This window comes from Lissotriton helveticus, chromosome 12, assembly GCF_964261635.1.
Source record: "Lissotriton helveticus chromosome 12, aLisHel1.1, whole genome shotgun sequence".
Classification (NCBI taxonomy): Eukaryota; Metazoa; Chordata; class Amphibia; order Caudata; family Salamandridae; genus Lissotriton; species Lissotriton helveticus.
Window position 1 is genome coordinate 767505450 of NC_136073.1, and position 14340 is coordinate 767519789.

Sequence of the window (14340 nt, forward strand, 5' to 3'; positions counted from 1 at the left end):
ACCTCACTAACCCTGTTAGCTTTAACTCCAGGAGACAATTTAGTTATTAAACTCGAGCCGGTCTCTGCTCCTCTAATTTGTGTACTTCTATACAGCCCCCACAGAATATGTCTCTGTTCCCCCACTCCTTGGGTGAACAGATGGCCCATTTTATAACGAACCATGCAAAAATACTGTTGATTGGCGATTTTAATTACTGGGCCAATGACACACTGGGTGGAACTCATTCTGGGGAACTGGCTGACCTACTTAATGGGTTAAACTTTTCTCAGTAGGTAACCTCGGCCCCTCACATTAAGGGACACACTTTAGATCCTGTCTGGACAGCTAATCTCACAGTTTCTGCACTGACAGTCTCTCCGTGTACATGGTCTGACCACTATTTAATACAGTTTGTTATTAACAATATAACTATGGCTAAACCCCTAGCTGTCAAAGGGTCCATGGCCAGGAACTGGAATAATATTGATAAAAAACTTTTTCTGAATACATTGGCAAACACAGTCCCTGTTACCCAGCTGTCCATTACTACCAGTGAGGAAACCCTTGCAGCATGGCTAACAGCAGCCAGCAACGACCATGTCCCTCTCAGGACAATAAGATCTGCAAGGCGCCATGAAGCCCAGAGATGGTTCTCTACTGATCTAAAAACACACAAATTAGCCCTCTGCCAATCCGAAAGGAGATGGAGATGTAACTACTCCCCTGATAAAGGAGAGATTTATTTAGCCCAACTTAAGCTACACAAAAAATCAACCTTTACAGCCAAGGCTACCTAATTTTCTTCAAAAATCCTGAGTTTTTCAAATAGGTCAAAATAAATATTCCTTATTGTCAATTAGTTATCCAACCCCAATAGAGTCACAGTAAAACCAATACCATCTCAGGCACTTTGTAATTCCCTTAACACCTTCTTTACTGATAACATTACCTTGATCAAAGCCAGTATCCCCACCTGCAACACTCCCAAGGCATCTCCATTTACGCCGAAAAATTCCTATTCCCTTAACCAGTTCCCGGCAATAGACAGTCTGGTATTTCTGTATCTCCTGTCCAAAGTAAAATCTGGGTCACCTACTGACAGCTGTCCACCCTACATCTTAAAAGAAGTTTTCTCTTTCCTCCCCAGCCTTGCCCTTTCTCTCCTAAATGAGTCACTGTCTCAGGGCTTCGTCCAGAGAGCCTATAAAGAAGCGATCATTGTTCCCCTCCTAAAAAAAACAGGGACTGAACCACAGACTCTGATTAACTACTGCCCAATTTCTCTGCTCTCCTACCTGGCCAAGGTATTAGAATCCCATGTGGCTACATGCCTCTGTGCCATTATCGAACTGTCGGAATATCTTGTCCCCCACCAAGCAGCATTTCGTCCAGCTCATTCAACAGAGGCAGTGATACTGACCGTACTGGAAACACTTTGGAAAGAAGCCGATAAAGGATCTCCCCTGCCCTGGTGCTGTTGGATCGTTCCGCTGCATTTGACACGGTCGATCATGGTATTTTGATCGACCGTGTCCGGAATCCTGGCCTCCAGGGATCAGCTCTTAGCTGGATAATGTCGTTCTTGAAGGACTGTTCCCAGTCAGTCTGCCTTTCTCAGTTCACAGCATCTAAAATGAGTATAACATGTGGAGTACCCCAGGGTTCCTCGTTATCACCTCATCTGTTCAACCTATATCTCCTTCCATTGATTCGGTCCTTAAAAGAAAGGAAGGTGTGTACATTCAATTACGCTGACAATCTACAATTAATGTTTACTATTAACAACACACCCGATTCTGTGTCCGAATTCCATACTACTATAATGTACATCCGTGATTGAATGAACTGCAAACATTTGAAACTCAATCTGGACAAGACCGAACTTATCCTGATAGAGGGCACTCAGTATAGGAAAGTAGGATCTGCTTCTTATGGTTACCCCCACTTTTTGCTGATGTGTCACTGTTTTTGGACTAGACTGACTGGGATCCTGCTATCCAGGACCCCAGTATATCTGCTTTCTCCCTTAAATTGCTATATGTGTACTTTAGGTACACTACAGATTGGATACTGAGGTACCTTTATCAGTCCCTAGTATATGGTACACCATGTACCCATGGCATAGGTACCACAGAGGCCTCCCATGGACTGCAGCATGTATTATGCCACCCATGAGAGGCCATTCAAAATGACACAACAGGCCTGCTACAGCAGACTGTGTAAGATGGTGCTTGCACCACTTACTTAGATATAGGTTCACTATATCTATCTTAATCACTACACTTAAAAACCTATCCGTCACCACTATGGTAGGCCTTATCAATCCCGAAGGCAGGGTGCTGGGTTTTACATGAGAGGGTGCCCCTGCATGAGCAGAGCCCCTCTGCAGCATTTGGAGACCTTTCTCCGGGGTCATCTGTGATGCAGCCAGACATATATGTTTAAGTGCATTATAACCTCGCAGTAAATGCTAACTTTAAAACGGCTGCTTAGAAACATGTCGTGTTGGTATCAAACACCTTGGAATCATACCTCCACACACTGGTATGGAGGTATGATTCCACCCTTCTAGAACCACTACTGTGGGTCACCGGTCTACCCGGGACCAGCTTTCTCGACCAGGGCAGCACAAAATGGATGCTGCCAGCTACAGACACGATTCTGCTCTCCTGCTGCTGAGCCAAGCTTGAGCAGAGGAAGGCATGACAATAGGCATCCTGTCACAGGGAGGTGTGACTACTTCCCAGAAAGGATTTAGTGTATTGGGGCTGGGTGGGTGCACTTTCAGAGTGTCAGAAAGTCTTCACTGGGGGCACATTTGGTGTCCCTGTGTATAATCCAGCTCAAACCAGTTCTGGGAGCCATTGGTTCCTGCTCTGGTGCAAAACTGGACAAAGGACATGGGTGTAGCCATCCCTCTGTCCTGCCCCCCCCTTAGGAGGGTCAACAGAATCGGTCCAACCCCTTCCCATGGGTATAAAGAGGGTTACTTGACTACAGGACTTTAAATTTTACCTGGACAAGATTCTGATAAGAAGAAACTAAGTACTTCGACTGCCTGCTCTAAGATTGCACGACTGAAGAATCTCCCTTGGTGTAAAGGAGTTACTCCCCTGCAGCAGCAGGCACCTAAATGCATCTGACCGGTTTGCTTCTCCAGAGCTCCTGCGGACTCCGAAGATTTCAGCAACACAGGAGGTGTGTTTCCGAAGGTCTCTGAGGTAGATCTGACCTCTCAGCAATTCTGAGACCAGTATCCATCGTGGGGGCCGTGCAACCTGAACACCTGTGCATCGCTTACATCTGCAAGTGCATATGCTTTTTGTCAAACCCTGAGCCTGTGCATTGGACTCCATGTAGTACTGACTCCGAGCAGTATTTGCACCAAAGATATCTGGCCTCCACTTACCGAGTGCTCTGTGGGCTGGTATTTTGCACACTTCCTTGAGGTCTCGTCACGATCCCTGGTCCATTGGCCTGGGGTTCCTGGCCAGGGTCACCTTGTCTTGGGCTTTCCTGGTTGCTCCAGATGTGCCCTGACTCTCCATTGCTTGGAGAGTCCTCTGGACCTTGCTGGTCTACACCATAACCTGTTTCCTCTGACCGCGTGGGTTGCATTTGCCAAGGCTTGTTGGTGCTCCAGCCAGACATCAACCCCTCAGCACTCTACATTCTTCGCGGGACAGCTCACCTCTGGATCCTGGTTGTTCTCGATGTCTCCTGGTCCCCGTGACTGCAGAGTCAAGCATCCCTTCTTCGCACCTGAAGCACCCGGCATCGATGGGCATTCAACTGCCGAGCCCCTGGGCACTTGTCGTGACCCTAACTCTGTCCCCTCTGCTTTCAGGTTCTTCTCACCTCGAATCCAGGCTTGCCTTCCACTGGACACTCTTCGCCTTCCAGGCAGCAGTACTTCTTTGCAGCTCTCCATTGAAAACAACAAAGGTTTCCGACACCACTTGACCCCTATGCACCCGGCTCCTCTGGGATAGGTAACACGGGTACTCCGGTACTCACTGGTGGGTTGTATCTAGAACCTCATATTTTCCAATGGGTTTGCTTGAAGTCCTCGTTGAAGTGTCCTTAAACTCTAACTTTCCAATCGCGACTTTCCCATAGAGTTGTACGGAGCACGCGGTCGTGTTTCCCCACTGCACCCGTCCTCCGTGGGCTTTCTGTGTCACTCCTCTGGGTGGTTCCTTGGGGTCCCAACGATTTTACGTGCTCTACGTACTGTGTCTATTGAAGTCGTGATTGTTATACAATTTTTTTAGTATATGGTTCGGTCTCCCCCTGGAGCCTGTTGTGTATTCTGCTACTTACGAATGTTCTAACATTACAGTATTGTGTGCTTTATGTTCTAATCTCATGTAGAGATTAGTAGATATAGTTATATTAATACATGCATATGTTTATGTACCTACTGTGTGGTTCTCCTTTTATTTAGTCATTCAGGCACTTTAACTAGTGTACAGCATATACCAACCCACCTTCTCGCACTCAGAACCCATGGAGCTCCAGTTTTGGGCCAACTGAATTGGGCTCCTCCCCCATTCCATCCCCCTCCGCTAAGAGCCTGATAATTAACAGGGACCTTAGCATGAAAACCCAGATTGGATTGGTTACCTCGACCTGATTCCTTCAGTTAAGAAAGATAAGGAAGATCAGTAGACTCCTTACTAGGGAAGTATTGATACAGGCTGTCCTAACCTTGGTTATATCACATATAGATTATACCAGCTCTCTATATTTTGGCATTCCATTATATCTCACTAAAAGACTGCAACTGGTGCAGGACCAGGCAGCAAGATTGATATTCCAGCAGCCTAGATGGCAACACGTCTCCCCTCTCATGAAGAAGCTACATTGGCTCCCCATCCCACAATGATCAGCATTCAAAGTTGGTTGCCTTATCTTTAAGTCCCTGTACGTTCCAAGCCCAACATTCATTTCTAGCCTTATTCAAAGGCATATACCTACTCACAACCTGCGCTCATCCTATATGAACCTTTTGGCTACACCCTCTTACAAACTGTAGTGACAAGGTGAATGCAGGTTTTCAGGGCTGGCACCCAGATTCTGGAACTCCCTTCCGTCTGACATCAGAGCCTGCACATACCTTTTGAGATTCAGAAGGCTCCTCAAGACATGGTAATTTACCCAAGCCTATGATTGAAATGTAAGCATATATTAAACCAACAGGGCCTCAGCATATCCCAGAATCAGCACCAAGAAACCAATCGGTGTACATGCGCTTTACAAGAGATTTTAACATAACATAACAGCATATGTCAAGATCAAAAGACTTGTTACGGTTGGATTTTCATTACACTGTTATAGTTTGTAGAAAGGTGTATTGTTACACAGAATCTCACAGAATACCATGGTATGCGAGGGGATGATGTCCAGACATCCTCTTTAACAAACCCTACAGATTGAAGGTTTTCACTTTGATATTCCTTGTTAACTCTCTTAGGAGCAGTTGAATATTGTTTGACAACTGTAATTTTTTTTGTATATTTATCATTTTCTGACAGTATGCTTGAGTGTTGCCTTGTGGTAAAGCTTATTCAGAAGTGGGTAGGCCTGAATCGTTTATGTTGACAAGCCAATGATAAAGGCTACAGCAAAGATAAGGCGTGTTTTTATTTATTTATTTATTTGTACCATTTATAAAGCGCGCTGTTACCGAGCGGTGTCCTGGCGCTGAAATAATGTGAAGTCTCCCCTAAGATGTCCGTAGATTTCTAAAGGCCGAAAAGCCATGTTTTAATGTTTTTCCTGAAGGCCATCAGAGTAGTGCTTTGTTTCACGGCCAGGGGCAGTTTATTCCAGATGGTTGAGGCTCCAGAAATGAAACTACGGCCTCCCCATCGTGCTTTCCTGATCCGACAGGTCTTGACTAGCGCTTTATTTGCCGACCTTAGTTGTCTACTTGGCGTGTATCGTTGAAAGTGTTGTTGAAGAAAGGATGGACCTAGTCCATTCACTGCCTTGTACACCATACACAACGATTTAAACATAATCCGCTTGCGTACCGGGAGCCTTTTTGACTCTGGAAGTGCATTGAGTTCTCCCAAGCAGGTCTCAGTAGAAAGTTAATCACACTAAAGGGTATCCTACCATCTTCAATCTGTGGCTACAATGAATGTGTCATATATTAATATCAACATATAAAAGTCAGGGCTAAATAATGATATCCTTGGAACAAACTGAATGCAAATTAGATGATATAATAACAGGATTCACTAAGGGGGTCTAATTGATCTTGTGATGTACTTGGATAGAGCTGCACTGAAATCCTTCTTAATATTGAACACAACTTCCTCACATCACTTTGATGACTGCCATATTTGATATCCATTGACTTTTTCACCATTTTTTTCCTTTCCCTTTCCCTTTCCCTTTCCTCTTCATTTTTATGTTTACTTTCCCTTTTTGCTCTCTCTAAGTTAATTTAAGAGCTTAGGTTCACACAGTACACCGATGAGAGCCTCACTGGGACTACGATCCCTATGAGAACTTGCTCACATAAGGCAAGCACGTTGACTTAGCAATGCTGTTGCCACGTGATGACGCAATGTCATGAAACCGGGCACGCGCTATGCAAAGACACAGCAATGCTGCAGCCACACAAAGACAAAATTATACATAGTTGGGTGACACAGAGCATGAGGATTCTGGCTTATATACAGTGGCTAAATGGCACTTTACACTGACATGGTACAAAAGGGGGTGGTGATGGACGGAGCATCTGAACCAATCAAACACTCACACCCAGTCAAAAGATCTGGGTTTGATCCATCACCGTTTTTTAGCCCACTCTGCCACCCCAGTTCAGACATGGCTATATGCAAATCAGTCTGACCCTGTGCCTCATGGGAACAGTCCAGCCCGAACTGCCAAGCCATGCCTTCCCTGGACTGGAAACAAGCTTCCGAGGACCGGTTTCTGGCATTCCAGCCATCTTCAGCCCGGCTTGCTTGAATCCAGTGGCAAAGTGAGCAAGGGGCTCACGTCTGAGCATACCCTGCCACACTTATGGCGGCCAAAGTGGTACAAAAGGGGGTGGTGATGGACGGAGCATCTGAACCAATCAAACACTCACACCCAGTCAAAAGATCTGGGTTTGATCCATCACCGTTCTTTAGCCCACTCTGCCACCCCAGTTCAGACATGGCTATATGCAAATCAGTCTGACCCTGTGCCTCATGGGAACAGTCCAGCTCGAACTGCCAAGCCATGCCTTCCCTGGACCGGAAACAAGCTTCCGAGGACCGGTTTCTGGCATTCCAGCCGTCTTCCGCCCGGCTTGCTTGAATCCAGTGGCAAAGTGAGCAAGGGACTCACGTCTGAGCATACCCTGCCACACTTATGGCGGCCAAAGCGGTACAAAAGGGGGTGGTGATGGACGGAGCATCTGAACCAATCAAACACTCACACCCAGTCAAAAGATCTGAGTTTGATCCATCACCGTTCTTTAGCCCACTCTGCCACCCCAGTTCAGACATGGCTATATGCAAATCAGTCTGACCCTGTGCCTCATGGGAACAGTCCAGCCCGAACTGCCAAGCCATGCCTTCCCTGGACCGGAAACAAGCTTCCGGGGACTGGTTTCTGGCATTCCAGCCGTCTTCAGCCCGGCTTGCTTGAATCCAGTGGCAAAGTGAGCAAGGGACTCACGTCTGAGCATACCCTGCCACACTTATGGCGGCCAAAGAGGTACAAAAGGGGGTGGTGATGGACGGAGCATCTGAACCAATCAAACACTCACACCCAGTCAAAAGATCTGGGTTTGGTCCATCACCGTTCTTTAGCCCACTCTGCCACCCCAGTTCATACATGGCTATATGCAAATCAGTCTGACCCTGTGCCTCATGGGAACAGTCCAGCCCGAACTGCCAAGCCATGCCTTCCCTGGACCGGAAACAAGCTTCCGAGGACCGGTTTCTGGCATTCCAGCCGTCTTCAGCCCGGCTTGCTTGAATCCAGTGGCAAAGTGAGCAAGGGACTCACGTCTGAGCATACCCTGCCACACTTATGGCGGCCAAAGTGGTACAAAAGGGGGTGGTGATGGACGGAGCATCTGAACCAATCAAACACTCACACCCAGTCAAAAGATCTGGGTTTGATCCATCACCGTTCTTTAGCCCACTCTGCCACCCCAGTTCAGACATGGCTATATGCGAATCAGTCTGACCCTGTGCCTCATGGGAACAGTCCAGCCCGAACTGCCAAGCCATGCCTTCCCTGGACCGGAAACAAGCTTCCGAGGACCGGTTTCTGGCATTCCAGTCGTCTCAGCCCGGCTTGCTTGAATTCAGTGGCAAAGTGAGCAAGGGACTCACGTCTGAGCATACCTTGCCACACCCCCTTTTGTACTGCTTTGGCCGCCACAAGTGTGGCAGGGTATGCTCAGACGTGAGTCCCTTGCTCACTTTGCCACTGGATTCAAGCAAGCCGGGCTGAAGACGACTGGAATGCCAGAAACCGGTCCTCGGAAGTTTGTTTCCGGTCCAGGGAAGGCATTGCTTGGCAGTTCGGGCTGGACTATTCCCATGAGGCACAGGGTCAGACTGATTTGCATATAGCCATGTCTGAACTGGGGTGGCAGAGTGGGCTAAAGAACGGTGATGGATCAAACCCAGATCTTTTGACTGGGTGTGAGTGTTTGATTGGTTCAGATGCTCCGTCCATCACCACCCCCTTTTGGACCGCTTTGGCCGCCACAAGTGTGGCAGGGTATGCTCAGACGTGAGTCCCTTGCTCACTTTGCCACTGGATTCAAGCAAGCCGGGCTGAAGACGGCTGGAATGCCAGAAACCGGTCCTCTGAACCCTGTTTCTGGTCCAGGGAAGGCATGGCTTGGCAGTTCGGGCTGGACTGTTCCCATGAGGCACAGGGTCAGACTGATTTGCATATTGCCATGTCTGAACTGGGGTGGCAGAGTGGGCTAAAGAACGGTGATGGATCAAACCCAGATCTTTTGACTGGGTGTGAGTGTTTGATTGGTTCAGATGCTCCGTCCATCACCACCCCCTTTTGTACCACTTTGGCCGCCATAAGTGTGGCAGGGTATGCTCAGACGTGAGTCCCTTGCTCACTTTGCCACTGGATTCAAGCAAGCCGGGCTGAAGACGGCTGGAATGCCAGAAACCGGTCCTCGGAAGCTTGTTTCTGGTCCAGGGAAGGCATGGCTTGGCAGTTCGGGCTGGACTGTTCCCATGAGGCACAGGGTCAGACTGATTTGCATATAGCCATGTCTGAACTGGGGTGGCAGAGTAGGTTAAAGAACGGTGATGGATCAAACCCAGATCTTTTGACTGGGTGTGAGTGTTTGATTGGTTCAGATGCTCCGTCCATCACCACCCCCTTTTGTACCGCTTTGGTCGTCATAAGTGTGGCAGGGTATGCTCAGACGTGAGTCCCTTGCTCACTTTGCCACTGCATTCAAGCAAGCCGGGCTGAAGACGGCTGGAATGCCAGAAACCGGTCCTCGGAAGCTTGTTTCTGTTCCAGGGAAGGCATGGCTTGGCAGTTCGGGCTGGACTGTTCCCATGAGGCACAGGGTCAGACTGATTTGCATATAGCCATGTCTGAACTGGGCTGGCAGAGTGGGCTAAAGAACGGTGATGGATCAAACCCAGATCTTTTGACTGGGTGTGAGTGTTTGATTGGTTCAGATGCTCCGTCCATCACCACCCCCTTTTGTACCACTTTGGCCGCCATAAGTGTGGCAGGGTATGCTCAGACGTGAGTCCCTTGCTCACTTTGCCACTGGATTCAAGCAAGCCGGGCTGAAGACGGCTGAAATGCCAGAAACCGGTCCTCGGAAGCTTGTTTCTGGTCCAGGGAAGGCATGGCTTGGCAGTTCGAGCTGGACTGTTCCCATGAGGCACAGGGTCAGACTGATTTGCATATAGCCATGTCTGAACTGGGGTGGCAGAGTGGGCTAAGGAACGGTGATGGATCAAACCCAGATCTTTTGACTGGGTGTGAGTGCTTGATTGGTTCAGATGCTCCGTCCATCACCACCCCCTTTTGTACCACTTTACACTGAAAGACAAGAGGAGACGGGGGTGCTTGATATGCGACATGGCACCCTTGATGACGTGAGTACAACCTTAACTCCAGCTACAAGGTGAGTGTAGGGCACCAACATATCACTATTGGCTTTCATAGCTTGACTCTTTGTCTCCTTTATCCCCCCTTTCATTACAATACGCTACAAAGCTTGAATATTGTGACCGATACCTTGTCCAGTGTGTGGCTCTAGGTGCAAGTCCCCCCATCCTCTTATGTTGCACAAGGCAATCTCCAAATAGGGTAAGAAATCAGACTAATTATGCTCTAGCATCCAAGCACTATATTCACAGTGTGCAATGCTGATTTGCTTACAGCGATAATGGCACTGCATGTTTTCCTTATCCCTTGACCAGGCGCGTATACGGCTTGCAGTGACTTACCCACAGCTATTATATTCAGCACGTGACAAACATTCATTTTTGCTAACAAATTGTTCCAGATCATTCTGGCTAGGTAACTACCAGTTTTTTGTCCTGATGAAGTCCCTGCTTAATTTACCATAAATTGGAGTTGAAACATTGACATTGCTTGGGCCAACCCATATAATTAACTGTTTTACGTTTTTCAAACTCAAATACTCTAAACATTGGGTTTGTGACTGATTCAATCCAATATCCAATGGGTACTGGCTGTATGTACATGTTGTACATATATTGTTTGTTTGTACTTTTTTTCTGTATATGGCTCACTTAGTTTCACTTTCACTGCGCCGTCACTAGGAGCGCCTACCATGGATTACTATATGATGATCGATAACATTGATTTGTTGTTTCCAATAAAACGTTGAATATCCTCATGATTGTGGATTCTTGCTTTTTTCTGATATTGACCCATTTCTCGTTTTAGGATATCCAATATCTTCCTGGAAGAACATTTGTATATTCACATTGTACCCAATACTGCATATTGTATGTCCTGTACTTACAAATGCATGTCTGTCTCTGACTGGAACACTGCAGTGCATTCATGTCCGCATGTCTTCTAGTGTGCTGTGTCACATACTTTGAGGTTATGCATTGTACATATACTGTTAACATAACTAGTCCTGAACCCACTAATGATTCTTTCTATTATAGTAATTCAGATAAATTATCAAACCATCTGGGCAAGTAACCCTTTGTGCTGTATGTTTTGATTTGAGTGTCCATACTGAGTAGATTAGGACAACAGGCTGATGTGGCTGACGACAATCATTTGAATTCTGGAGCACTTATGATAATTGTCCTGGCAAAAGATTCTGACCCATATGGGCTTTCCAAAAAAGGCTGAAACTTGTCAACAAATAAATACAGTGTAGGGTCATTATACCTCATTCTCACCCATACTATTATTTTAATCATACCACAGACACCCACAATTACAAATAATGGGATACTCAGGTGTTCCAAGATATTTTTTATATATGACCTCAGCAGATACAAATTCTCAAAGTGCTCCATGGAATACGATTGAGCTCATCCTTATTGTTAGGGGCCAGGATGATGAGTCATGCCACTAATAGAGTGGGTGAAGGTCTCCAAACAAAACGTTGTGGTTCCTCAAGTGCGTCAATCAGTAGATTTCAATCAATCAGTAGATTAGTAGAGTACTTCTTGTCACCCATGAGGGTATCCTGGTGCTGACAGGGCCCAGTTTATTAACCGAGAAGCCAGGTCTTCAGGGACATTTGGAATTCTGGAAGAGATGGGGAGGTCTGTAGATGAAAGGGTAGCTCATTCCGTATCCTCACTGCTAGAAGGAGTGAAATCTGCATCTGCTACGTCAGATGCGGGGGTGAGTGTGGCAGAAAGGGGTGCAGAGTTGGGGGTGTCTGGTGGAAGTTCAGGCAGTGGTTCAAGTAGGGTTTTTTTGCAGTTGTGTTTGACCTTGTATGCAAGGGTCAGGAGCTTGAACTGGCCTTTTTGCCTATACAGGGAGCCATTGTAGTTCGCTGAGGTCGGGGGTTATGTAGGTTCATCTACGGAGACCCAGGACCAGTCTGACTGGGGCGTTCTGTATGTTCTGTAGTCAAAGGAGGAGATGAGTTACGATCCATGCATATAGAGCGTTGCTGTAGTCCAGGTGGCTGGAGATGACGGCCTGGGTGATGGTGCATCTTGAGATTTGGGTGTCCTCATTTGAATATCTTACAAAGCATGTGGTGGATGAAGAGGCAGGAGGAGGAGATGTAGTTGGCCCTAAGTCATCAGAGTTAGCTTGTTGCCCAGAATGATGCCTTGATTCCTAGCATGGTCAGTGGGAGTAGTAGTAGGCCCTTGTTCTGAGGGCCACCAGGATAGGTCACATGGGGAGCTTTTGTTTCTGGAAATCAAACCTCTGCCCTGTCCGTGTTAAGCTTCAGGTAGTTGACCTTCAAGCCCAACCTTTCAAGACCTCCGATCACATCTATACTGGAAAGAGGACCGAAGAAGGACTACCTTGCTGTTTTCTGGAACCAGCAGAGAAAGGCTGCACCAAAGTCTGGACGGCACTGCTGTATCTTGGACTAGCAAAAAAAGGACTGTGCCTGTGGTGCCCTGCTCATGAAAAAGGTTTCCACCAGCTCCAAGCAGAGAAGTTGACTCCAAACGTCAGTTGGCTACCTCCCTGTGGAAGCTACAAGGCCGTGAAAGCTGATAGGCCTCCACCTGAGAGGCCGGGTCCTGGCCCTCAAAAGTTGCATCCAAGCCTTCTGGGCACAGGAGAGTCATCAGAGTGCAGTTTGGTCGCCCAGCAAGGAAATTACGGAAAGTTAAAGGTAACTGCTGGTTTTGCTATACCCAGAGACCAATGGAAACTAGTTTTGTGCTGGGCTTCACCCGGACTTCATGGGACATCGACCTCTAAGACCAAAGTCTCTATCCCCCCCATGCTCGAGGATCAGGTGGTGGCCATAGGAAGACTTTCGACCCCTGCTCAGCATCCTGAATCCCTTGCACAGGACTAGTCCATTGACTTCTGTGGCCATTCGCCCATAGGACCTGGGACAGGGATAGAGACTTTTTAGGTTGAAATTTAACTGTCCAACTAGATCTGACTGGTCCCTGCGGCTGTCTCCCTATCGAAGTTGGATCCCACAAGGGTACCCTTATAGTCGTTTTCAATGTACTTGTTGTTGCTAACCCTAAACCGGGAGTCGCAGGAGGTTACAAAGATTTATTGCATTTAGTTAAATACAATGATGTATTGTTCCTTTGAATATTCATATCTCCGGAAAACTTCAGTGGATTTATGTCATTGAGGTGTCTTTTTAAAGAGAAAATTTCTAGTCAATTTTTATAAATTGCTGTCCGATTTTTATTGTGTTGTGTTTTCTTCTTATACCACTGTTTTGGTACTTCTTAATGCTTTACACTTGTTCCTTTGATAAAGCCTGACTGTTCTGATCCACTGCTACTCAAGACTGAGCTACGGTTTTATAAAAAACCTGACTGGACCTATCATGGAACTGTGCCTTTATTACTTGGTAAAGTCATACAACCGCACAATATAATAAACCACTTTCCTCACAGAAGTAGACAGATGCTTTGGTACATGGAATCTCCCAAATTACTATGGTAGGCTAGGGTTTTAGTGCCGATTACCCCTTCGGACAGCAATTGAGATAGAAGATTTGCACAGTGACAATTCTTGTGAGACTTTCTTAAGAGAGGTTGTATATTTTCTTTCCAAATGCAATTTTTTAAGTATTTGTGATTTTGCTGACTGTTTGCCTGAAGGATGCTGTGAGAAAGATTATGCTTGATAGAGTAGACCTGTCAGGCATATGGGAATTATGTAGACTCAGGGTTTTTGCCTGCCTGTGGGACTGGTCATCACAGAATATATATGCCTGAGAAAGCCAGGAATGTTAAGGAGTTGGCTGTGTTGGCTAGGGATTCAGAATCATCATTGATAGTGGTCAGGGAAGGGACGCCCACAGCACAAGTAGTAGCAGTGCTTTATAAGCAGTCCACTACCCTTTGTAAAATGACTGGCAAATTTTGGTGTTGTATTTGCTCCTTTGTTTTGCCTTCAGTTCCTTCACTGTTATTGTGTCCCTCAATTTTGTTGTTATGTTCCTTTCCTGGTTCCCAAACCCCATTGCCTGAACTCTGACTCACTCTATAACAATAGGCTGGACCACTTCTGCCATTGGCTCTATTGCCCTGTGAGTAATGGCATTTTGACTGATTAAACAAGTCCATTGCTAGAAAATGGGTGCACTTCGGTATCTGGGCTGCTGGCAGTCCTATAATTGTCCTATTTCCCCTGTTAAAGATTCCTTTTACTTTCTTTCATTCTCCCTCACCT